General features: G+C 45.9%; 1 protein-coding gene across 2 annotated transcripts in view; it reads left to right on the top strand.

Moving 5' to 3' along the window:
- NELL2 (neural EGFL like 2) overlaps positions 1-22,288 on the top strand; it is a 489,529-nt gene that overhangs the window by 348,340 nt on the left and 118,901 nt on the right. The gene's annotated exons all lie outside the window — the stretch shown is intronic.

The raw sequence follows: 22,288 nt of genomic DNA, 5'->3' as shown, positions 1-22,288 counted from the left end.
GCCTGGGATTCCTCCGATGCATCCTTGCGTGTAACGCCTACTGCTGCTGGCGCTGCTGTTGTTGCTGCTGGGAGTCGATGGTCATCCCAGAGGGGAAGTCGTAAGCCCACTTTTACTACTTCCACCAAGCAATTGACTGTCCAACAGTCCTTTGCGAGGAAGATGAAATATCACAGCAGTCATCCTGTTGCAAAGCGGATAACTGAGGCCTTGACAACTATGTTGGTGTTAGACGTGCGTCCGGTATCCGCCGTTAGTTCACAGGGAACTAGACAATTTCTTGAGGTAGTGTGCCCCCGTCACCAAATACCATCTAGGTTCCACTTCTCTAGGCAGGCGATACCGAGAATGTACACGGACGTCAGAAAAAGACTCACCAGTGTCCTAAAAAATGCAGTTGTACCCAATGTCCACTTAACCACGGACATGTGGACAAGTGGAGCAGGGCAGGGTCAGGACTATATGACTGTGACAGCCCACTGGGTAGATGTATGGACTCCCGCCGCTGCTGTTCCAGTACCAGTAGCAGCATCTCGCAAACGCCAACTCTTTCCTAGGCAGGCTACGCTTTGTATCACCGGTTTCCAGAATACGCACACAGCTGAAAACCTCTTACGGCAACTGAGGAAGATCATCGCGGAATGGCTTACCCCAATTGGACTCTCCTGTGGATTTGTGGCATCGGACAACGCCAGCAATATTGTGTGTGCATTAAATATGGGCAAATTCCAGCACGTCCCATGTTTTGCACATACCTTGAATTTGGTGGTGCAGAATTTTTTAAAAAACGACAGGGGCGTGCAAGAGATGCTGTCGGTGGCCAGAAGAATTGCGGGACACTTTCGGCGTACAGGCACCACGTACAGAAGACTGGAGCACCACCAAAAACGCCTGAACCTGCCCTGCCATCATCTGAAGCAAGAAGTGGTAACGAGGTGGAATTCAACCCTATATATGCTTCAGAGGTTGGAGGAGCAGCAAAAGGCCATTCAAGCCTATACAATTGAGCACGATATAGGAGGTGGAATGTACCTGTCTCAAGCGCAGTGGAGAATGATTTCAACGTTGTGCAAGGTTCTGCAACCTTTTGAACTTGCCACACGTGAAGTCAGTTCAGACACTGCCAGCCTGAGTCAGGTCATTCCCCTCATCAGGCTTTTGCAGAAGAAGCTGGAGGCATTGAAGGAGGAGCTAAAAGGGAGCGATTCCGCTAGGCATGTGGGACTTGTGGATGGAGCCCTTAATTCGCTTAACAAGGATTCACGGGTGGTCAATCTGTTGAAATCAGAGCACTACATTTTGGCCACCGTGCTCGATCCTAGATTTAAAACCTACCTTGGATCTCTCTTTCCGGCAGACACAAGTCTGCTGGGGTTCAAAGACCTGCTGGTGACAAAATTGTCAAGTCAAGCGGAACGCGACCTGTCAACATCTCCTCCTTCACATTCTCCCGCAACTGGGGGTGCGAGGAAAAGGCTCAGAATTCCGAGCCCACCCGCTGGCGGTGATGCAGGGCAGTCTGGAGCGACTGCTGATGCTGACATCTGGTCCAGACTGAAGGACCTGACAACGATTACGGACATGTCGTCTACTGTCACTGCATATGATTCTCTCACCATTGAAAGAATGGTGGAGGATTATATGAGTGACCGCATCCAAGTAGGCACGTCAGACAGTCCGTACTTATACTGGCAGGAAAAAGAGGCAATTTGGAGGCCCTTGCACAAACTGGCTTTATTCTACCTAAGTTGCCCTCCCACAAGTGTGTACTCCGAAAGAGTGTTTAGTGCCGCCGCTCACCTTGTCAGCAATCGGCGTACGAGGTTACTTCCAGAAAATGTGGAGAAGATGATGTTCATTAAAATGAATTATAATCAATTCCTCCGTGGAGACATTGACCAGCAGCAATTGCCTCCACAAAGTACACAGGGAGCTGAGATGGTGGATTCCAGTGGGGACGAATTGATAATCTGTGAGGAGCGGGATGTACACGGTGATATATCGGAGGATGATGATGAGGTGGACATTTTGCCTCTGTAGAGCCAGTTTGTGCAAGGAGAGATTAATTGCTTCTTTTTCGGTGGGGGTCCAAACCAACCCGTCATTTCAGTCACAGTCGTGTGGCAGACCCTGTCACTGAAATGATGGGTTGGTTAAAGTGTGCATGTCCTGTTTATACAACATAAGGGTGGGTGGGAGGGCCCAAGGACAATTCCATCTTGCACCTCTTTTTTCTTTCATTTTTATTTGCGTCATGTGCTGTTTGGGGAGTGTTTTTTGGAAGGGCCATCCTGCGTGACACTGCAGTGCCACTCCTAGATGGGCCAGGTGTTTGTGTCGGCCACTAGGGTCGCTTAGCTTACTCACACAGCTACCTCATTGCGCCTCTTTTTTTCTTCTTTGCGTCATGTGCTGTTTGGGGAGTGTTTTTTGGAAGGGCCATCCTGCGTGACACTGCAGTGACACTCCTAGATGGGCCAGGTGTTTGTGTCGGCCACTAGGGTCGCTTAGCTTACTCACACAGCTACCTCATTGCGCCTCTTTTTTTCTTCTTTGCGTCATGTGCTGTTTGGGGAGTGTTTTTTGGAAGGGCCATCCTGCGTGACACTGCAGTGCCACTCCTAGATGGGCCAGGTGTTTGTGTCGGCCACTAGGGTCGCTTAGCTTACTCACACAGCTACCTCATTGCGCCTCTTTTTTTCTTCTTTGCGTCATGTGCTGTTTGGGGAGTGTTTTTTGGAAGGGCCATCCTGCGTGACACTGCAGTGCCACTCCTAGATGGGCCAGGTGTTTGTGTCGGCCACTAGGGTCGCTTAGCTTACTCACACAGCTACCTCATTGCGCCTCTTTTTTTCTTCTTTGCGTCATGTGCTGTTTGGGGAGTGTTTTTTGGAAGGGCCATCCTGCGTGACACTGCAGTGCCACTCCTAGATGGGCCAGGTGTTTGTGTCGGCCACTAGGGTCGCTTAGCTTACTCACACAGCTACCTCATTGCGCCTCTTTTTTTCTTCTTTGCGTCATGTGCTGTTTGGGGAGTGTTTTTTGGAAGGGCCATCCTGCGTGACACTGCAGTGCCACTCCTAGATGGGCCAGGTGTTTGTGTCGGCCACTAGGGTCGCTTAGCTTACTCACACAGCTACCTCATTGCGCCTCTTTTTTTCTTCTTTGCGTCATGTGCTGTTTGGGGAGTGTTTTTTGGAAGGGCCATCCTGCGTGACACTGCAGTGCCACTCCTAGATAGGCCGGGTGTTTGTGTCGGCCACTAGGGTCGCTTAGCTTACTCACACAGCTACCTCATTGCGCCTCTTTTTTTCTTCTTTGCGTCATGTGCTGTTTGGGGAGTGTTTTTTGGAAGGGCCATCCTGCGTGACACTGCAGTGCCACTCCTAGATGGGCCAGGTGTTTGTGTCGGCCACTAGGGTCGCTTAGCTTACTCACACAGCTACCTCATTGCGCCTCTTTTTTTCTTCTTTGCGTCATGTGCTGTTTGGGGAGTGTTTTTTGGAAGGGCCATCCTGCGTGACACTGCAGTGCCACTCCTAGATGGGCCAGGTGTTTGTGTCGGCCACTAGGGTCGCTTAGCTTACTCACACAGCTACCTCATTGCGCCTCTTTTTTTCTTCTTTGCGTCATGTGCTGTTTGGGGAGTGTTTTTTGGAAGGGCCATCCTGCGTGACACTGCAGTGCCACTCCTAGATGGGCCAGGTGTTTGTGTCGGCCACTAGGGTCGCTTAGCTTACTCACACAGCTACCTCATTGCGCCTCTTTTTTTCTTCTTTGCGTCATGTGCTGTTTGGGGAGTGTTTTTTGGAAGGGCCATCCTGCGTGACACTGCAGTGCCACTCCAAGATGGGCCAGGTGTTTGTGTCGGCCACTTGTGTCGCTTAGCTTAGCCATCCAGCGACCTCGGTGCAAATTGTAGGACTAAAAATAATATTGTGAGGTGTGAGGTGTTCAGAATAGACTGGAAATGAGTGGAAATTATGGTAATTGAGGTTAATAATACTATGGGATCAAAATGACCCCCAAATTCTATGATTTAAGCTGTTTTTTAGGGTTTTTTGAAAAAAACACCCGAATCCAAAACACACCCGAATCCGACAAAAAAAATTCGGTGAGGTTTTGCCAAAACGCGGTCGAACCCAAAACACGGCCGCGGAACCGAACCCAAAACCAAAACCCGAAAAATTTCAAGTGCACATCTCTAGTATAAACACATTCACGCCTTGACAGCAAGGAAATAATGTTACCCCTTATTTAGGAAACACTGTAAAGGAGAGATGACATAGGGGCCCTTTCAAAATGTTGTTATGGGGCACACAAATTTCTTGCTACGCCCTGGATAGGTAGATTTCAGTTGTGTAATAAACACAAGTTGTGATTTATCACATCAGTAGGCTAATATTATGGAAACTTTTGTGATGTCACTCAGCTTTTATATTAATAAAAATCACTGCTTAGTCAGTAGAAAGCGATCTGCTGTTATGACATGTTATGACATTTTATGACATAACATAAACCTGTTTTTATCAAATTGTTACAAATAAATAATAAGAGAGTGAGAGAGACTGATAGCAGTACTAAATTGATAGCTTGTGTTTTATCACCTCAGACTGATCATTTGATTGGATAATCGACCGTTGTGATGTGAATGCTTGGTATAAAACGTTTAGTAATTAGCTGTATTTGCTCATTTGCTGGTTTAACTACGCACAGTGTAAGGTAAGTTTGTTTTAACATAAATATGAAATTATATATAAAATTAGTGAAATGCTGGTAGGTTGGGATTTATCACATCAGTAACCAATCATCATGTGACTGGTTAACATCATAAACAGCTTTTGTGATGTCACTGTCAGTTTTCAGCTGCATGTGTATATTTCACTTCTCACAGATATATCACTTTCACACCGCACAAATAACCTGGTATTGACCCGGCATATTGCCGGGTCAACACAGGTCGCTGTGCGGTGTGAAAGGGTCCATGGTGAATTCCCGGGTCACCTGACCCTGTAATTCAACCCGGGAATAAAGCAGTGTTATTCCCGGGTTAAATACCGGGTCAGTGGCAGTGTGAACGGGCTGCCGTGTCGATTTGACCCGGGACCTGTTCACTACATAGGGAGAGGCGACGCGGTGATGAGCTCATCTCTAGCGCCACCCCTGATGTTGCCGCAGTCCCCGCACCCTTGATAGCAACCCGACTCTGCAATATGCCAAGTCGGGATGGCAGCGTTTAGGGTCAAATGCCAGGTCCCACTAGGTAAGGACCAGTTTCCAATTAGCAGATGGGACCCAGCATTTGCGATGTGGAATGGGTATTAGTAAGCTTTTTTAACCTAAACGTAAGATAGATAGATAGATAGATAGATAGATAGATAGATAGATAGATAGATAGATAGATAGATAGATAGATAGATATTAGTAATGACTGGCATGATGTGATTTTTCAGTTCCGTATGCTGACCATGTGTCTTGCTAATTTCAGGAACAGCATTTGTGAAGGCACCCTGATTGAGTACAATCGAAATTGCTTGATAGAAACTTGTTCATTATAAGTAGAGATGAGCGGGTTCGGTTCCTTGAGAACTGAACCCTACCGGACTTCACTACCCGAGTCCGGAACCGAGTCAGGCTCGGGTTTTCCCGCCTGACTTGTAAACCTGAATGAGGCAAAATGTCATCATCCCGCTGTCGGACTCTCTCGGGGTTTGGATCCCATATAAGGAGCCGCGCGTTGCCGCCATTTTCACTCCGGCATTGGAGAATGTAGAGAGAGGACGTGTCTCCATCCTCGGTGTCCTCAGTGTCCGTGGTGGTGTCTTGTGCTGCATCTGTCCAGACACAGTGGTGCTGTCCTCTGCTGCCATATGTCCAGTGCTGCTGTATAAGTCCAGTCCAGTGGTGCTGTGTTGTGCTGAATCAGTTCAGTGGCGGTGTATTGTAGTGCATCAGTCCAGTCACAGTGGTGGTGTCCTCTGCTGCCATATGTCCAGTGCTGCTGTATAAGTCCAGTCCATTGCAGTGGTGCTGTGTTGTCCTGCATCAGTCCATTGGTGGTGTCCTTGTGCTGCTGTATATGTCCAGTGGTACTGCCGTATATGTCCAGTGGTATTGCCGTATATGTCCAGGTGGTACTGCCGTATATGTCCAGTGATACTGGCGTATAAATCCAGTGGTACTGGCGTATAATTCCAGGGATACTGCCGTATAATTCCAGTGATACTGCCATATAATTTCAATGGTACTGGCGTATAAGTGCAGTGATACTGCCGTATAAATCCAGTCCAGTGCTACTGCCGTATAAATCCAGTGCTACTGCCATATAATTCCAGTGATACTGCTGTATAATTCCAGTGGTACTGGCGTATAAATCCAGTGATACTGCCGTATAAATCCAGTCCAGTGGTACTGCCGTATAATTCAGTGGTACTGCCGTATAATTCCAGTGGTACTGGCGAATAAGTCCAGTGATTCGGCCGTATAAATCCAGTCCAGTGATACTGCCGTATAAGTCCAGTGGTACTGCCGTATAATTCCAGTGATACTGCCATATAAATCCAGTCCAGTGGTACTGGGGTATAATTTCAGTGATACTACCGTATAATTCCAGTGATACTGCCGTATAATTCCAGTGGTTCTGGCGTATAATTCCAGTTATACTGCCATATATGTCCAATGATACTGCCATATAAATCCAGTCCAGTGGTACTGCCGTATAAGCCCAGTGATACTGCCATATAATTCCAGTGGTACTGCCGTATAAGTCCAGTCCAGTGGTGCTACCATATAAGTTCAGTGGTGCTGTCCTGTGCTGTATATTATTTACTCCAAATAAAGGGGTTATTAATATTTAATCCAAATAATTTTCACAGGGTTTGCCCTGTGTGGTGTAGAGGTACACTCTCCTGTACCGCATATTGTTATATAACTCCAGAATAATAATGGAGAACAAAAATGTGGAGGCTAAAATAGGGAAAGATCAAGAACCACTTCCTCCTAGTGCTGAAGCTGCTGCCACTAGTCATGACATAGATGGTGAAATGCCATCAACGTCTTCTGCCAAGGCCGATGCCCAATGTGATAGTAGAAGGCATGTAAGATCCAAAAAGTCAAAGTTCAGTAAAAAGACCCAAAAAAATAAATGTAAATTTGTGTGAGAAGAAATGTAAACTTGCCAATATGCCATTTACGACACAGAGTGGCAAGGAATGGCTAAGGCCCTGGCCAATGTTCATGACTAGTTGTTCAGCTTCACATGACAATGGAAGCCCTCATCCTCCCGCTAGAAAAATGAGTTAAGCTGGCAAAAGCTTAACAAAGAACTGTGCGTTCTAAGATGGTATCACAAATCCCCAAGGAGAGTCCAAGCGTGTCGACGGTTGCGATGCCTGACCTTCCCAACACTGGACGGGAAGAGGTGGCTCCTTCCACCATTTGCACACCCTCTGCAAGTGCTGGAAGTAGCACCCACAGTCCAGTTTCTGATATTCAAATTGAAGATGTCACTGTCGAAGTACACCAGGATGAGGATATGGGTGTTGCTGGCGCTGAGGAGAAAGTTGACAATGAGGATTCTGATGGTGATGTGGTTTGTTTAAATCAGGTACCAGGGGAGACACCTGTTGTCCGTGGGATGAATAAGCCCTTTGTGTTGCCTGCAAAAAAGCCACCTCTTCGGTGTAGAATTATTTCTCCACAAATCCGGACAACAGGTGTCAAGCCGTGTGTTGCCTCTGTCAATCTGTAATAGGTGGTTAATTTCCTTACCCCTACTTAAGAACATCCTCCCTTATACGTCACCTGCTACGCACTCATCAGAAGTCAGTGTCAAGTTGTGAAACTTTGGGTAAGAGCGTAAGCAGTCCACTGACACCTAAATCCCTTCTTCCTCTTGTACCCAAGCTCCTGCAAGTCACACCACCAACTCCCTCAAAGTCAACTTCCTCCTCAGTCAGTAACGTCAGTAGTCCTGCAGGCCATGTCACTGGCAAGACTGAGGAGTCCTCTCCTAACCAGGATTCCTCCGGAGGATCCTTGAGTGGTACGCCTACTGCTGCTGTTGCTGCCGCTGGGAGTCAAACGTCATCCCAGTGGGGAAGTCGGAAGACCACTTGTACTACTTCAACTAAGCAATTGACTGTCCAACAGTCCTTTGTGAGGAAGCTGAAATATGACAGCAGTCATCCTGTTGCAAAGCGGATAACCAGTTTGGTGTTAGACGTGCGTCCGGTATTCGCCATTAGTTCAGTGGGACTTAGAGAGTTGATGGAGGTAGTGTGTCCCCGGTACCAAATCCCATCTTGGTTTCACTTCACTAGGCAGGCGATACCGAGACTGTACAGAGACTTCAGAAAAAGTGTCCTCAGTGTCCTAAAAAAATTCAGTTGTACCCACTGTCTACTTAACCACGGACATATGGACAAGTGGTACAGGGAATACTAAGGACTATATGACTGTGACAGCCCACTGGGTAGATGTATTGCCTCCCGCAGCAACAACAGCAGCGGCACCAGTAGCAGCATCTTGCAAACGCCAAGTCATTCCTAGGCAGGCTACGCTACATATCACCGCTTTCCGTAAGAGGCACACCGCTCACAACCTCTTATGGAAACTGAGGGAATCATCGCTTGGCTTACCCCAATTAGACTCTCCTGGGGATTTGTGATATTGGACAACGACACCAATATTGTGCGTGCATTACATCTGGGCAAATTCCAGCATGTCCCATGTTTTGCACATACAATTAATTTGGTGGTGCAGAATTTTTTGAAAAATGATAGGGGTGTGCAGGAGATGCTGTCGGTGGCCCGAAAAATTGCGGGCCACTTTCGGCATTCTCCCACTGCGTGCCGAAGACTGGAGCGCCAGCAAGTACTCCTGAACTTGCCCCGCCATCAACTGAAGCAAGAGGTGGTAACGAGGTGGAATTCAACACTCTATATGCTTCAGAGGATGGAGGAGCAGCAAAAGGCCACTCAAGCCTATACATCCACCTACAATATAGGCAAAGGAGGGGTAATGCACCTGACTCAAGCGCAGTGGAGAATGATTTCCATCTTGTGCAAGGTTCTCCAACCCTTCGAACTTGCCACACGTGATGTCAGTTCAGACACTGCCAGCTTGAGTCAGGTCATTCCCTTCATCAGGCTTTTGCAGAAGCAGCTGGATAAATTGAAGGAGGAGCTAAGACGGAGCGATTCCGCAAAGTATGTGGGACTTGTGGATGGAGCCCTTCATTCGCTTTGCCAGGATTCAAGGGTGGTCAATCTGTTGAAATGAGAGCACTACATTTTGGCCACCGTGCTCGATCCTAGGTTTAGAGCCTAAGTTGTATCTCTCTTTCCGGCAGACACAAGTCTGCAGAGGTTCAAACACCTGCTGGTGAGAAAATTGTTAACTCAAGCAGAACGTGACCCGTCAACAGCTCTAACTTAATTTTCTTCCGCAGCTGGGGCTGCGAGGAAAAGGATGAGATTTCCTAGCCCTCCTGCTGGCGGTGAGTCAGGAGCGAGTGCTGACATCTGGTCCGGACTGAAGGACCTGCCAACGATTACTGAAATGTCTACTGCCACTGCATATGATTCTGTCCCCATTGAAAGAATGGTGGAGGATTATATGAGTGACAGCATCCAAGTAGGCATGTCCTCACACCAAAATACGTTTTTTCTGACTCTGCGGAGCACCACCAATCCATGTATTATTGATTTTGCTGACGTAACATTAGCCATCAAATGAAAGAAATTTGGTTATTCATTTGTTTTTCTATCTCCTTATGCAATTCTAACCATTCCTACTCACCCTAGAGCAGTGATGGCTAACCTTGACACTCCAGCTGTTGTTGAACTACATATCCCAGCATGCCCTGCTACAGTTTTGTTATTTGGCCATGCTAAAACTGATGCAGGGCATGCTGGGATGTGTAATTCAACAACAGCTGGGGTGTCAAGGTTAGCCATCACTGCCCTAGAGGGTTAATAGGGCAGGGTGTGATCCTGTGCGGTAAAATCCACCGTTTTTTCTGCCATGTCAGACAGTCCGTATGTATACTGGTAGGAAAAAGAGGCAATTTGGATGCCCTTGCACAAACTGGCTTTATTTTACCTAAGTTGCCTCCCCTCCAGTGTGTACTCCGAAAGAGTGTTTAGTGCAGCCGGTAACCTTGTCAGTGATTGGCGTAGGTTAGAAGATGATGTTCATCAAAATGAATTATAAATTCCTCTGGGAAGACCTTTACCAGCAATTGCCTCCAGAAAGTACACAGGGACCTGTGATGGTGGATTCCAGTGAGGACAAATTAATACTCTGTGAGGAGGAGGAGGATGTACACAGTGAAAGAGGTGAGGAATCGGAAGATGAGGTCGACATCTTGCTTCTGTAGAGCTAGTTTGTGCAAGGAGAGATTGATTGCTTCTTTTTTGGTGGGGGCCCAAACAAACCAGTCATTTCAGCCACAGTCGTGTGGCAGACCCTGTCACTGAAATGATTGGTTTGTTAAAGTGTGCATGTCCTGTTTATACATCATAAGAGTGGGAGGGAGGGCCCAAGGACAATTCCATCTTGCACCTCTTTTTCTTCTTTGCATCATGTGCTGTTTGGGGACTAGTTTTTTAAAGGGCCATCCTGTCTGACACTGCCGTATAAGTCCCGGGGTACTGCCGTATAAGTCCAGGGGTACTGCCATATACATGTCCATTCCAGTGGTGCTGTCTTGTGCTGCATCAGTCCAGTGGTGGTGTCTTGTGCTGCCATAAGTCCAGTGGTGGTGTCCTGTGCTGTATATTATTTACTCCAAATAAAAGGCTATTATACATTACTTATATTATTATCCAAATCATTTTTACAGGGTTTGCCCTGTGTGGTGTAGGGGTACGCTCGCCTGTGCTGCATATTATTATAATAACTCCAAATAAAAGGGTTATTATTATCCAAATAATTTTTAAAGGATTTGCCCTGTGTGTATGGTTTAGGGGTATGCTCGCCTGTGCTGCATATTATTATAATAGCTCCAAATAAAAGGGTTATTATTATCCAAATTAATTTTACAGGCTTTGCCGTGTGTGTGTGGTTTAGGGGTATTCTCTCCTGTGCCACCAATATTGTGTGTATTCTGCGCAAATTCCAGCACGTCCCATGTTGTTTGTGCCGCACACTTGTGTCGCTTAGCTTAGTCATACAGCACGGCCGTAACTAGGGGGGGGCTAAGGGTCACGTGCCCCGGGTGCGGGACTTGAGGGGGGCGCAGACAACAGAGAACACTTCCCAGGTCCCCTTACCCGGTTGCTCCTCCCCACCTGCCCGCCGCGATCATCTCCTGCAGCAGCAGCGTATGACACCGTGACCGTCACGTTACGGTCCAGCCGCTGCTGCAAAGTCTCCATCTGCCTCCCTCTGCATGTGCGGCCACCGGCCACCCTCTGCCCTCCCGCTTCGGAGCGCCTCCGCACTCTCTCCTGCCCGGCGGTCTAACCGCTTGCCAAGACCTCCGGAGGGATGCTGAGAGAGTACAGAGCCGGAGACAAGTTAACAGCTTCCAATACTTTGCACTGAGGCAAGTGGGCATTGTGAGGGAGGGGGGCTGGGAAAGAGGCTTTACAATATATATAGTATATGTGTGTGTATATATATATATATATATATATATACACACATGTGTGTGTATATATACATATACATGTGTGTGTGTGTATATATATATATATATATATATATACATATATATATATATATATATATATATATATATGTATATATATATATATATACAGAGTTCCTCCACATACAGTGGAAGAATGATAGCACTCTCCAGACTTGCGTAATTAATATAAACACCAAATTTATTCAAGGAATGGGTTCCATCAAACTTTAAGTCACAAAAAATTGGAAAGGGCTCACCAACGTTTCGGTCCCATGATAGGACCTTTCTCAAGGTAGTTTGCCAGTCAACATAGAGTCCAGTGCAACAGCTGCATTATTAGCAGCACACAATAGGAACCAGAAAATCTGTAAAGAGCCTCCCAGGCCCCCTATATATACCTGAGTACATTGCAATCAGTAGATGCAGACCGGCCGCGGCCCGGTGCGTCACTTCCGGTCTAGACCGGAAGTATCGACGCGGCCGGACCCGTACCGGTGTAAACACCAAATTATGCATCGTGGGCACATGGGGGGGGGATTATTAAAGTCACCATAATCCTACCCGTGTCCCGAAGTGCAAGACGAGGGCAGCATCATAGCTGCGACGACGGCGGCGTGTGTGTTGCTACGGCAACAACCTGTTGCCACTACCTCACTTCCAGCCAGGACCGGAAGTTATGCGGTTACCACGGCAACGTTGGTGTTGTAGGCAGAAGCTAAAATAGGAGGCGGCATAGGGAAGGACATACAGTATACTAGCTATAATGTCGCTAGTATACTGGTAGGTATATCGGGAACCTGGGAGTCGCACATAGCAATTCCGGAAGAAAAATAATAATAAGAAACTGTGAGGAAACATATTATATACATATGTACACATACATGTAAACAACCATGTATAAAAACGCATGCCAACATATATAAACAAATATAAACAGTGATTAACGCCTGTGGGGTCCCTCAGCAGCAAGGTACTTCTGATAAATCAGACCCATGTGACCAGGGGGATACTGCTTGCACATACATATTGAATAAGGTCCTGTCAAAGGCAGAACCGGGCATAAATAGCACATGTCCGTCCAAAGATAATACAAAGTGATGATGCTGTGAGTAATGAGCACAAGGTAGTCGGTATGCTGTTCGTGTTTGTCCTTGCACCTGAATGGCCAGGTGCCCCGGCTGCACAAAATATTGACGGTCGCTAATAGTTAACCCCCCTCTATTTTAGAAATATAGAGAGAGGGTTATTTTCATTCATTCCTTTAGGGGAGATAGTGTTCATTCGGTGGATCCAGTAGCTCTCCTTCCTTTTCAGGGCCATGGTGCGGTCCCCTCCTCGGGCTAACGGGGGTACCCAATCTATCAGTTTACACCTAAGGTTAGAGACTTGATGTTGATGTAGCAGGAAATGCCTCGACACCGGTTGTTCTGCTGTCTTAGACTCAATAGCCTGATGGATAGTGGTTCTGTGGTTTGCCATCCTATCGCAAAATCGTCTTGATGTCATTCCGACATAGTACAGTCCGCAAGGGCAAGTGAGAATATAGATGACATGGTCCATAACACAATGTAGTTTATATTTGATCTTAACGGGACGTCCGAGTGTGGATGGGGAAGTGCCACTCATAGATGGGCCAGGTGTTTGTGCCGCCCACTTCTGTCGCTTAGCTTAGTCATCCAGCCACCTCGGTGCAACCTTTTGGCCTAAAAACAATATTGTGAGGTGTTCAGAATAGACTGGAAATGAGTGGAAATGGATGTTATTGAGGTTAATAATACCGTAGGATCAAAATTACTCCCAAATTCTGTGAAGTTAGCTGTTTTTATAGTTTTTTCAAAATTCATCCAGATCTAAAACCAAAACCAAAACATGAAAGGGTGGTTTTGGCAAAACCAATCTAGATCCAAAACACGATCATGGAACCAGAACCAAAACACAAAACACGAAAAATGCCCGCCGCCCAAAACCAATCTAGATCCAAAACACGATCATGGAACCAGAACCAAAACACAAAACACGAAAAATGCCCGCCGCCCATCTCTAATTATAAGGTATATCTACTGTTATGACAACTCTTAGGGGCATATTTACTAAAGTGCGGGTTTATAGAAGTGATGTTACCCATAGCAACAAATCAGGTTCTGGCTATTCAAGATGGTGCTAGATAAATGTTAAGTAGAATCAGATTGGTTACTATGGGCAACACTTTCACATTTGAAAACCTGCACTTTAGTAAATATACCAATTAGTGTAAAGTAAGCTTTTTTAAATCAGATTTTTTTGGTATGAAAATAATGATAGTTGTGATAGAAACTAAAAAATGCAGGCAGGTTAGGATATAGCACCTCAGAAGGCTGATTATGTGACTGGCTGTCATAATAAACAGCCATTGTGATGTCACTGCTTGGTATACTGCTGTCAATTATCAGCTGTATATTCTGACAGTGTTGGACTGGAGCATAAAGGGCCCACCAGGGGTATGCAATCATAGGGGCCTACAAAGGGGTTTAGCCAGTCACTAGAAGGGGGGTGTCTAACTCCCGGAGAGGAGTGGCCAGCCATTATAGGAGCATCATTTAATCTGTATAAAGAAAGGGTCTAACTTTCAAATAAGGCCAGTTTCACATAAACTTCTATATGATTTTACCATATTTTTTTATTAATGGTGGATTCTGATTCACAATGCCGATGTTCACGTAGTTAAGTGATTATTTGCTACTGCGCATGCATGAAACATTCAGAAAACCCTACTGCACGTTCGTTACCCTAGTATCAGAAATGGAGGAGTATTGCTCTGAAGTGAAAGCAAAAATGTCAGTCTCGTGGGCGTGTTATGGCAGTGTAATGGGTGTATCGGTGAAAGTGGCTGCATTCCCTTATGCAAAGGTTTCCGCAGAAGCCATATACAGACAGAGACTTTGGGCTAGATGCATCATCGCTTGGAGAGTGATAAAATGGAGAAACAGAAAGTGGCAGCCAATCAGGTCCTAACTGCCACGTCACAGGCCCTGTTTAAAAAAAATGGCAGTTAGGAGCTGATTGGCTGGTACTTTTTCACTCTCCATATTATCACTTTCCAAGCTATGATGCATCTGGCCCTGTATATGGTGTGACTGATGTTGGTGTCGAAGGACGCACCCAGGGCAGCCATCGAGGGGGGGGGGGGGGGACTGTGGGGACTAGTGTCCCAGGCCCTTGCAGAGAGGATGGCCCACCCCTGGCTCCTACCGCCAATACCTGTAGAGCTGCACCAGTCTGTGAATCAACAGCAGTCTGATGCACCTAGAAGACTTCTTAAAACAAGTCTTATTTGCGCATCAGCTCTCTGTAAGCCATCCGCAACACTCCACCTTTATGTAACGTAACAATGTATGACATCAAATAGGGGTGGAGCAGTGCGGCAGAATCGTTTTTTTTTGAGGGGAGGGAGGGACCCTGTCTATTTTGTCAGTCCCAGGTCCCATTGTTTCTCATGGCAGCCCTGGACGCCCCAATCAGTATTCCTGCTTGCACGGATGAAAGTGGGAGCCTGAGTCCTTGCACATTCGGCCAAGCGGATGTGCAGCAAGGAAAGTGTATGTAGCTGCATCTGCATAAAGTTGCGGAGTATGTAGTGGCATTTACTGCTGCTACTTCCTCACAAACAGACCTCAATTGGTTAGAATGGGGAGTTCTGTGTCTGGGGAGGTGCTGCTAAATATTGGTGCCCCACAGGGCTGTGTTCTCAGCCCCCTATTGTACTCAGGGGGTAATTCAGGTCTGATCATAGATGTACTAAATTTAGCACATCTACGATCACTTTCTCTGACATGTGGGGGGACGCCCAGCACAGGACTAGTCCGCCCCGCATGTAAGGCCCTACCCCCCGCACAGGTACAAAAGCATCACACAACAGCAAAGCTTTTGTTCCTGTCGGGTAGTTCCCTGCCAGCGCAGCTCCTGTGCGCTGTCAGGCCGCTACTCGCCATGTCCAGGGTCGCAGCGGCTGCGTGTGACATCATGCAGCCGCTGCGGCCCTCCCCCCCCAATGATCTGGACACGCCTCCGTTATCCGGACCACTCCTCGCCAATAGCATTCTAACGCCGTTAGCACGCCCCCTCCTGTCCCGCCCAGGGCCGTCTTTTCGTATGGGCTCAATGGGCTCTTGCCCAAGGGCCCCAGGAGTGTAAGGGCCCTAGGCTGATAGCTGAGGGTCCCCTCTTTCCAGGGGTACCAGGTTTTTGAAAATCGGCCCTGGGGAACTGGAAATATCCGACTTGAAAGCAGGGGTCCCCATCCAAGCCTGTTAATTGCTCTTCCCAGCCAGATATCGCCGGTTCTGTATGACTTAGAGTTTCTCTGATGATATAACCAAAAAGCTAGGACTCTCCCCTTTTGGTGGACACTGGCAGCTTGTCTCTACTATGCCCAGAACTAGAGATATCAGCCTTCCAGCAGCTGGTCCCTGCTCCAGCTCCACATGCCTAATATGCAGTTTTAGATTTTCGTTGGTGGATTGCTCTGGCTCCTGAACTCTGATCCCCAAGTCCCCAGCACCTCCTGAAAGGTGGGACTCTCTAGTTTTTTATCCCATTCAAAGCTAAGAAATATATTTTCAGGAACATGAGATATCTGCAGTCAAGCAAGCTGCCCTCCCACCAGAAAATTATAAATATTAAGCCCACTCCACTATCCACCCCTCCCCTACGTATTAAACACCCCCTACCACCCTGGAAGTTATGTACCAGGGCCTCTTCATTCAGCCCAATGCCCCCTTCTACAGTTTAGTCTCATCTGTGCAGTAAAGGGTTAATTATCAGAAATTACTGCTACAGGTCCAACATACTGAGCGAAAGATAGTACACCCCCTACCGCCCGCGGGACATCAAAGCTGCCACTGATAGCACCCCCCACCGCTACCGCTGGAGGATAGGTAGGGGGCCCAGTGCATTGCTGTGCCCAGGGGCCTACACTGCTGTTAAGACGGCCCTGGTCCCGCCTCTGCCTGTCAATCAGGCAGAGGCGATCGCTGCGCTAAGATACTTTTAGCATCTCCCTGGGCTCCCCGCGTGCACACTCCACAAAAGGATTCAGACTGTGATTGCTGCCGCTGCAGCGATCCAGTCTGAATTAGCACCCCAGTGTTCACCCACGACTGTGTATCTACTTCCAACAAGGTTGTAAGTTTTTACGGAGAATATCGCAGCAGGATTAATCAGATGATGATGATGAAGCTAACTTTAGGAAAGAAATCATGAAGTTGGTTGCTTTGAGTAAGGCAAATAATTAACTTTCATGTAATTTTAAATGAAGGCAAAACTGAAGGATTAGTGCTTAATTTTAGAAGTACCTATAAGATGCCAAACAGAGATATAATGTGTGTGTGTGTGTGTGTGTGTGTGTGTGTGTGTGTGTGTGTGTGTGTGTGTGTGTGTAAGCCCTCACTCACTCTCTAACTCACTGACTCATCACTTATTGGTGGTCATTCTGAGTTGATCGCTAGCTGCCGTTCGCAGCGCAGCGATCAGGCTAAAAATCGGCACTTCTGCGCATGCGTATGTCACGCAATGTGCACGCGTGACGTACTTTCACTAAAGCCGATGCAGTTTCACACAAGGTCTAGCGACGCTTTTCAGTCACATGGCTGACCGCTGAGTGATTGACAGGAATGGGGCGTTTCTGAGAGGTAACTGACCGTTTTCAGGGAGTGTGCTGAAAAACGCAGGCATGTCAGATACAAACGCAGGCGTGCCTGGGAAAAAGCAGGGGTGGCTGGCCGAACGTAGGGCTTGTTTGTGACGTCAAAACAGGAACTTAACAGTCTGAAGTGATCGCAAGTTAGGAGTAGGTCTGGAGCTACTCAGAAACTGCTCGAAAATATTTTGGTGCCGTTCTGCGATCCTTTCGTTCACACTTCTGCTAAGCTAAGATACACTCCCAGAGGGCGGCTGCTTAGCGTTTGCACGGCTGCTAAAAGCAGCTAGCGAGCGAACAACTCGGAATGAGGGCCATTCTCTTCCCGGTATGTTAGGAAGATGAAATTTAACGTACAGTGGGGATTGAAAGTTTGGGCACCCCAGACAAAAATTCATTTCAATGTGCAAAAAGAAGCCAAGGAAAGATGGAAAAATCTCCAAAAGGCATCACATTACAGATTAGACATTCTTATAACATGTAAAAAAAAGTTTGATTTTATTTCCATCATTTACACTTTCAAAAGAACAGAAAACAAAAAATGGTGTCTGCAAAAGTTTGGGCACCCTGCAGAGTTAATACCTTGTACTGCCCCCTTTGGCAAGTATCACAGCTTGTAAACGCTTTTTGTAGCCAGCCAAGAGTCTTTCAATTCTTGTTTGAGGTATCTTCGCCCATTCTTCCTTACAAAAGTCTTCCAGTTCTTTGAGATTCCTGGGCTGTCTGTGACGCACTGCTCTTTTAAGGTCTATCCTTAGATTTTCAATTATGTTGAGGTCAGGAGATTGTGAAGGCCATGGCAAAACCTTCAGTTTACGCCTCTTGATGTAATCCACCGTGGATTTTGAGGTGTGTTTAGGATCATTATCCATTTTTAGAAGCCAGCCTCTCTTTAACTTCAGCTTTTTCACAGATAGCATCAAGTTAGCATCCAAAATTTGCTGGAATCTTATTGAATCCATTTTTCCTTCTACTCGTGAAATGTTCCCTGTGCCACTGGCTGCAATACAACCCCAAAAGCATGATTGATCCACCCCCATGCTTAACAGTTGGACAGAGGTTCTTTTCAATAAATTCTGTGCCCTTCCTTCTCCAAACATACCTTTGCTCATTCCGGCCAAAAAGTTCTATTTTAACCTCATCGGTCCACAGAACTTTATTCCAAAATGCATCAGGCTTGTCTATATGTTCATTTGCAAACTTCAAATGCTGATTTTTGTGGTGAGGACGTAGAAGAGGTTTTCTTCTGATGACTCTTCCATGAAGACCATATTTGTACAATTATCTCTTTATAGTGGAATAGTGTACCACAACTCCAGTGTCTGCCAGATCTTCCTGGAGGGATCGTGCAGTCAAACGTGGATTTTGACTTGCTTTTCTCACAATCATGCGAGCTGTTCTGTCTGATATTTTTCTTGGTCTTCCAGATCTTGCTTTAACTTCCACTGTTCCTGATGACTGCCATTTCTTAATTACATTCCGAACAGAGGATATGGGCATCTGATAACGCTTTGCTATCTTCTTATAGCCTTCTCCTGCTTTGTGAGCGTCAACTATTCTCAGTTTCAGTGCTCTACACAACTGCTTAGAGGAACCCATGGTGCTGATTGTTGGAGCAAGGTCAGATGAGTCTGGGCTTTTAAAACCTTTGAGATTGACATCCAGACGATGATTGAGAACAATCCATGACACTGCCAGGTCTCAGCTGTCCAAAGGGGGCAGTATAAGGTATTAACTCTGCAGGGTGCCCAAACTTTTGCAGACGCCATTTTTTGTTTTCTGTTCTTTTGAAAGTGTAAATGATGGAAATAAAATCAAACTTTTTTTTACATGTTATAAGAATGTCTAATCTGTAATTTCATGCCTTTTGGAGATTTTTCCATCTTTCCTTGGCTTCTTTTTGCACATTAAAATGAATTTTTGCCTGGGGTGCCCAAACTTCAAACCCCACTGTAGGTATTCTTCAGGTGGGCAATAGGAAAACTATGTAATTAGAATTTTAATAAACTTGGCCTAAGGGGATGAAAAGGGCCTTGATATAATGATATCATTACCGATGCATGGCTTGCTTTGCGTCAACGAGAACGCCCAAACGGACAATCTGATGAAAATTTGGGTTACACCTCTAGTGTGTAGAATTTAATAAACTACAAAAATGGTCCTGTCACTTTTTACTGTATCTGCTATGGGAGCTCCTGGGGTAACACCAAGAACCATGCATTAAGATGTCTCAAAGTTACAGCTTTATATATTTACCAAATTTCTAACACTCATTTATATTTACAACCGTGAAAATCAGAAACTCCAGTGCGAAGAACGGGTAGAACAGCTAGTTATATATGTTGAGATGGTGGATTGAGTTTTAGGGACTCTAGTTTCACCAAATTTAACATGATCTGTAAATACAATGTCATTTATCAAAAAGGCACAACAATGCTTCTTTTACCTGAGGCGCATGAGGGGTGCAAGCTTCAGCAAAGCCACTCTACTAAATTTTTATAGACGCTCTGTGGAGAATGTGCTGATCTTTGGCATCATCATCTGGTATGGCAACTGCACTGCAAGTGAGCGAGGTGTGTTAGAGCACCTAGTAAGGACTGCTAATAAGATCATTGGAGTGCGGCTGCTAACCATTCATGAGTTCTACGGTACTAGAGTTCTAAAGAAAGTTAGGAACATTCTAATGGACTCTAAACACCCATCTTATGAGTTTTTTAAATATATTCCTCCCTTCCTGATTTCCTCTGTTTTTGCATATTTGTCATGCCTGAATTTTTAAAATCTTCAAACAATATTGAGTATAAGAACATTTCATTTATTGAAGAAAAAAAGTTATTTCACCCATGTGAAAAATGAATTGCCCCCTTAAACTTACAGTAATAACTGGTTGTGCCATCTTTTACAGCAGCAACGATAACTAGACACTACTTTTAACCAGAGATCAGTCATTCACATCACTGTGGTGGATAGTTGGTCCACTCTGCTTTGCAGAATTGCTTTAATTCAGCCATATTGTAGGGTTTTCAAGCATGAACTGCCCATTTAAGATCATATCACAGCATCCCAATTGGATTCATGCCAGAACTAGGCCAGTCCAAAACCTTAATTTTGTTTCTTCATAGCCATTCAGTGGTGGACTTGCTCTTGTGCTTCAGATCATTGTCTTGATGCATGACACAATTGTGCTTGAGCTTGACATCATGGGCTGATTACCAAACATCCTCCCCCAGAAATTTCTGGTAGAGAGCAGAATTTATGATTCTATCAATTGTGGCAAGTCACCCTGAACCTGAAGCAGCAAAGTATCCCCACACCTTCATATTACCACCACCATGTTTTACTGTTACTATGATGTTCTTATTGTGGAATCCTGTGTTAACTTTATACTCAATGTAATGGTGGATTCATGAATGCTGACATTAGGGGGGTAATTCAGACCTGATCACTAGGGTGCATTTTTTGCATTCCCGCGATCAGATAGTCGCCGCTTACAGGGGGAGGGTTTATGGTATGTGCAGATGTGCGATCGCATTTGTAACATCAGTTTGTGCAGTCTCTGCTCAGCCTAGGACTTACTTAGCTGCTGCGATGGTTTCCTGGCGATCGGGGCCGGAGCTGACGTCAGACACCCTCCTTAGAAATGCCTGAGCCCTCCTGCGTTTTTCCGGACACTCCTGTAAAACGGTCCGTTGCCACCCACAAACGGCCCCTTCCTGTCAATCACCTTGTGGTCACCCATGCGATTGCTTTTTTTGCACCATCCCGTCACTAGGCACCGATGCTCGGTGAAGTCGTCCGACGCGCCGGCGCATTGTGATGCATGCGCAGTCCAGATCTGATTTCCTGCTGTGCGAAAACACACAGCAGCGATCAGGTCTGAAATACCCCCTGAGGCTTGCAATTCTTTAGATGTTAGTCTGGGTGCTTTGAGACTTGCTGGATGAGATGTCGATGGGCTCAGAGGGCAATATTGGCAGGTAAGCCGGTCATTCTTGGGAAGATTCACAATTGTTCCAAGTTTTCGTCATTTGCAAATAATTGCTCTCACTGTGGTTTGCTGAAGTCCCAGAGCCTCAGAAATAACGTTGTTACCCTTGCAGACTGATATATTTCAATCACTTTCTTTCTCATCTCCGGAATCTGGAATTTCTTTTCATTGCAGAGTACTATGCTGCTTGTTGAGACTATGTAGCCAACTTCCCATTGCTGGAAAGGTTCTATTTAAGTGATGTTTATACCCCTTTCACACCGCAGCTATAACCCGGTAAATTGCAGTTTTTTAAGCCTTCCAAAACGGTTCTAGCTGCGGTGTGAAAGGGCCACATTGAATTTACTGGTTACAGAATACCGGTATTTTAAAACGGTTAAAAAGCAGGGTCCTACACGGTTCAGACCCGTTTCATTGTGCAATGTGAAAGGCTCAGAAACGGTATTTCCAAACCACAGAAGGTGATAGGCTGTCTCCATGCGTGATGTCACCAGGCAGAAGCAGAAAATAAATTGGAGGAAACACATGAGAGTGAAGAAGCGTTTTATTATACAGAATACAGTTTAAAATGGCAAATTGGAGTGATGAGGAGGTTAGGGAGCTGCTTAGGATCAGATGGGATGAAGAAATATGTAGACAAATCACTGGGACAGTGAAGGATGCAGTAATCTACAAAAACATGGTAAAGATGCTTGAAGCTGCTGGGTTCCATCGTACGACTAGCCAAATTATTAATAATTAATTAATAATTATTAATAATGTGTGGGCCAGAAAAGTCCATTTAAAATAACAACCACTGTTTTCTATGGGAGAAATGGGTTCAGTGTGAAAGGTAATGAAACGGTAATATACCAGTTACAACATGCAATGTGAATGGGGTTTAACTGCTCAGACCCGTTTTAAGGACCGTTTTAAGAAACGTTTTAAAAGCAGGGTTTGCGATGTGAAAGTGGTATTAGAGTCAACAAGTCTAATAGTAATCAGTCCT

This window comes from Pseudophryne corroboree, chromosome 6 (genome assembly GCF_028390025.1).
Source record: "Pseudophryne corroboree isolate aPseCor3 chromosome 6, aPseCor3.hap2, whole genome shotgun sequence".
Classification (NCBI taxonomy): domain Eukaryota; kingdom Metazoa; phylum Chordata; class Amphibia; order Anura; family Myobatrachidae; genus Pseudophryne; species Pseudophryne corroboree.
Note: the sequence above shows the minus strand (reverse complement) of the source record. Positions and strands in the feature narration are given on the sequence as shown.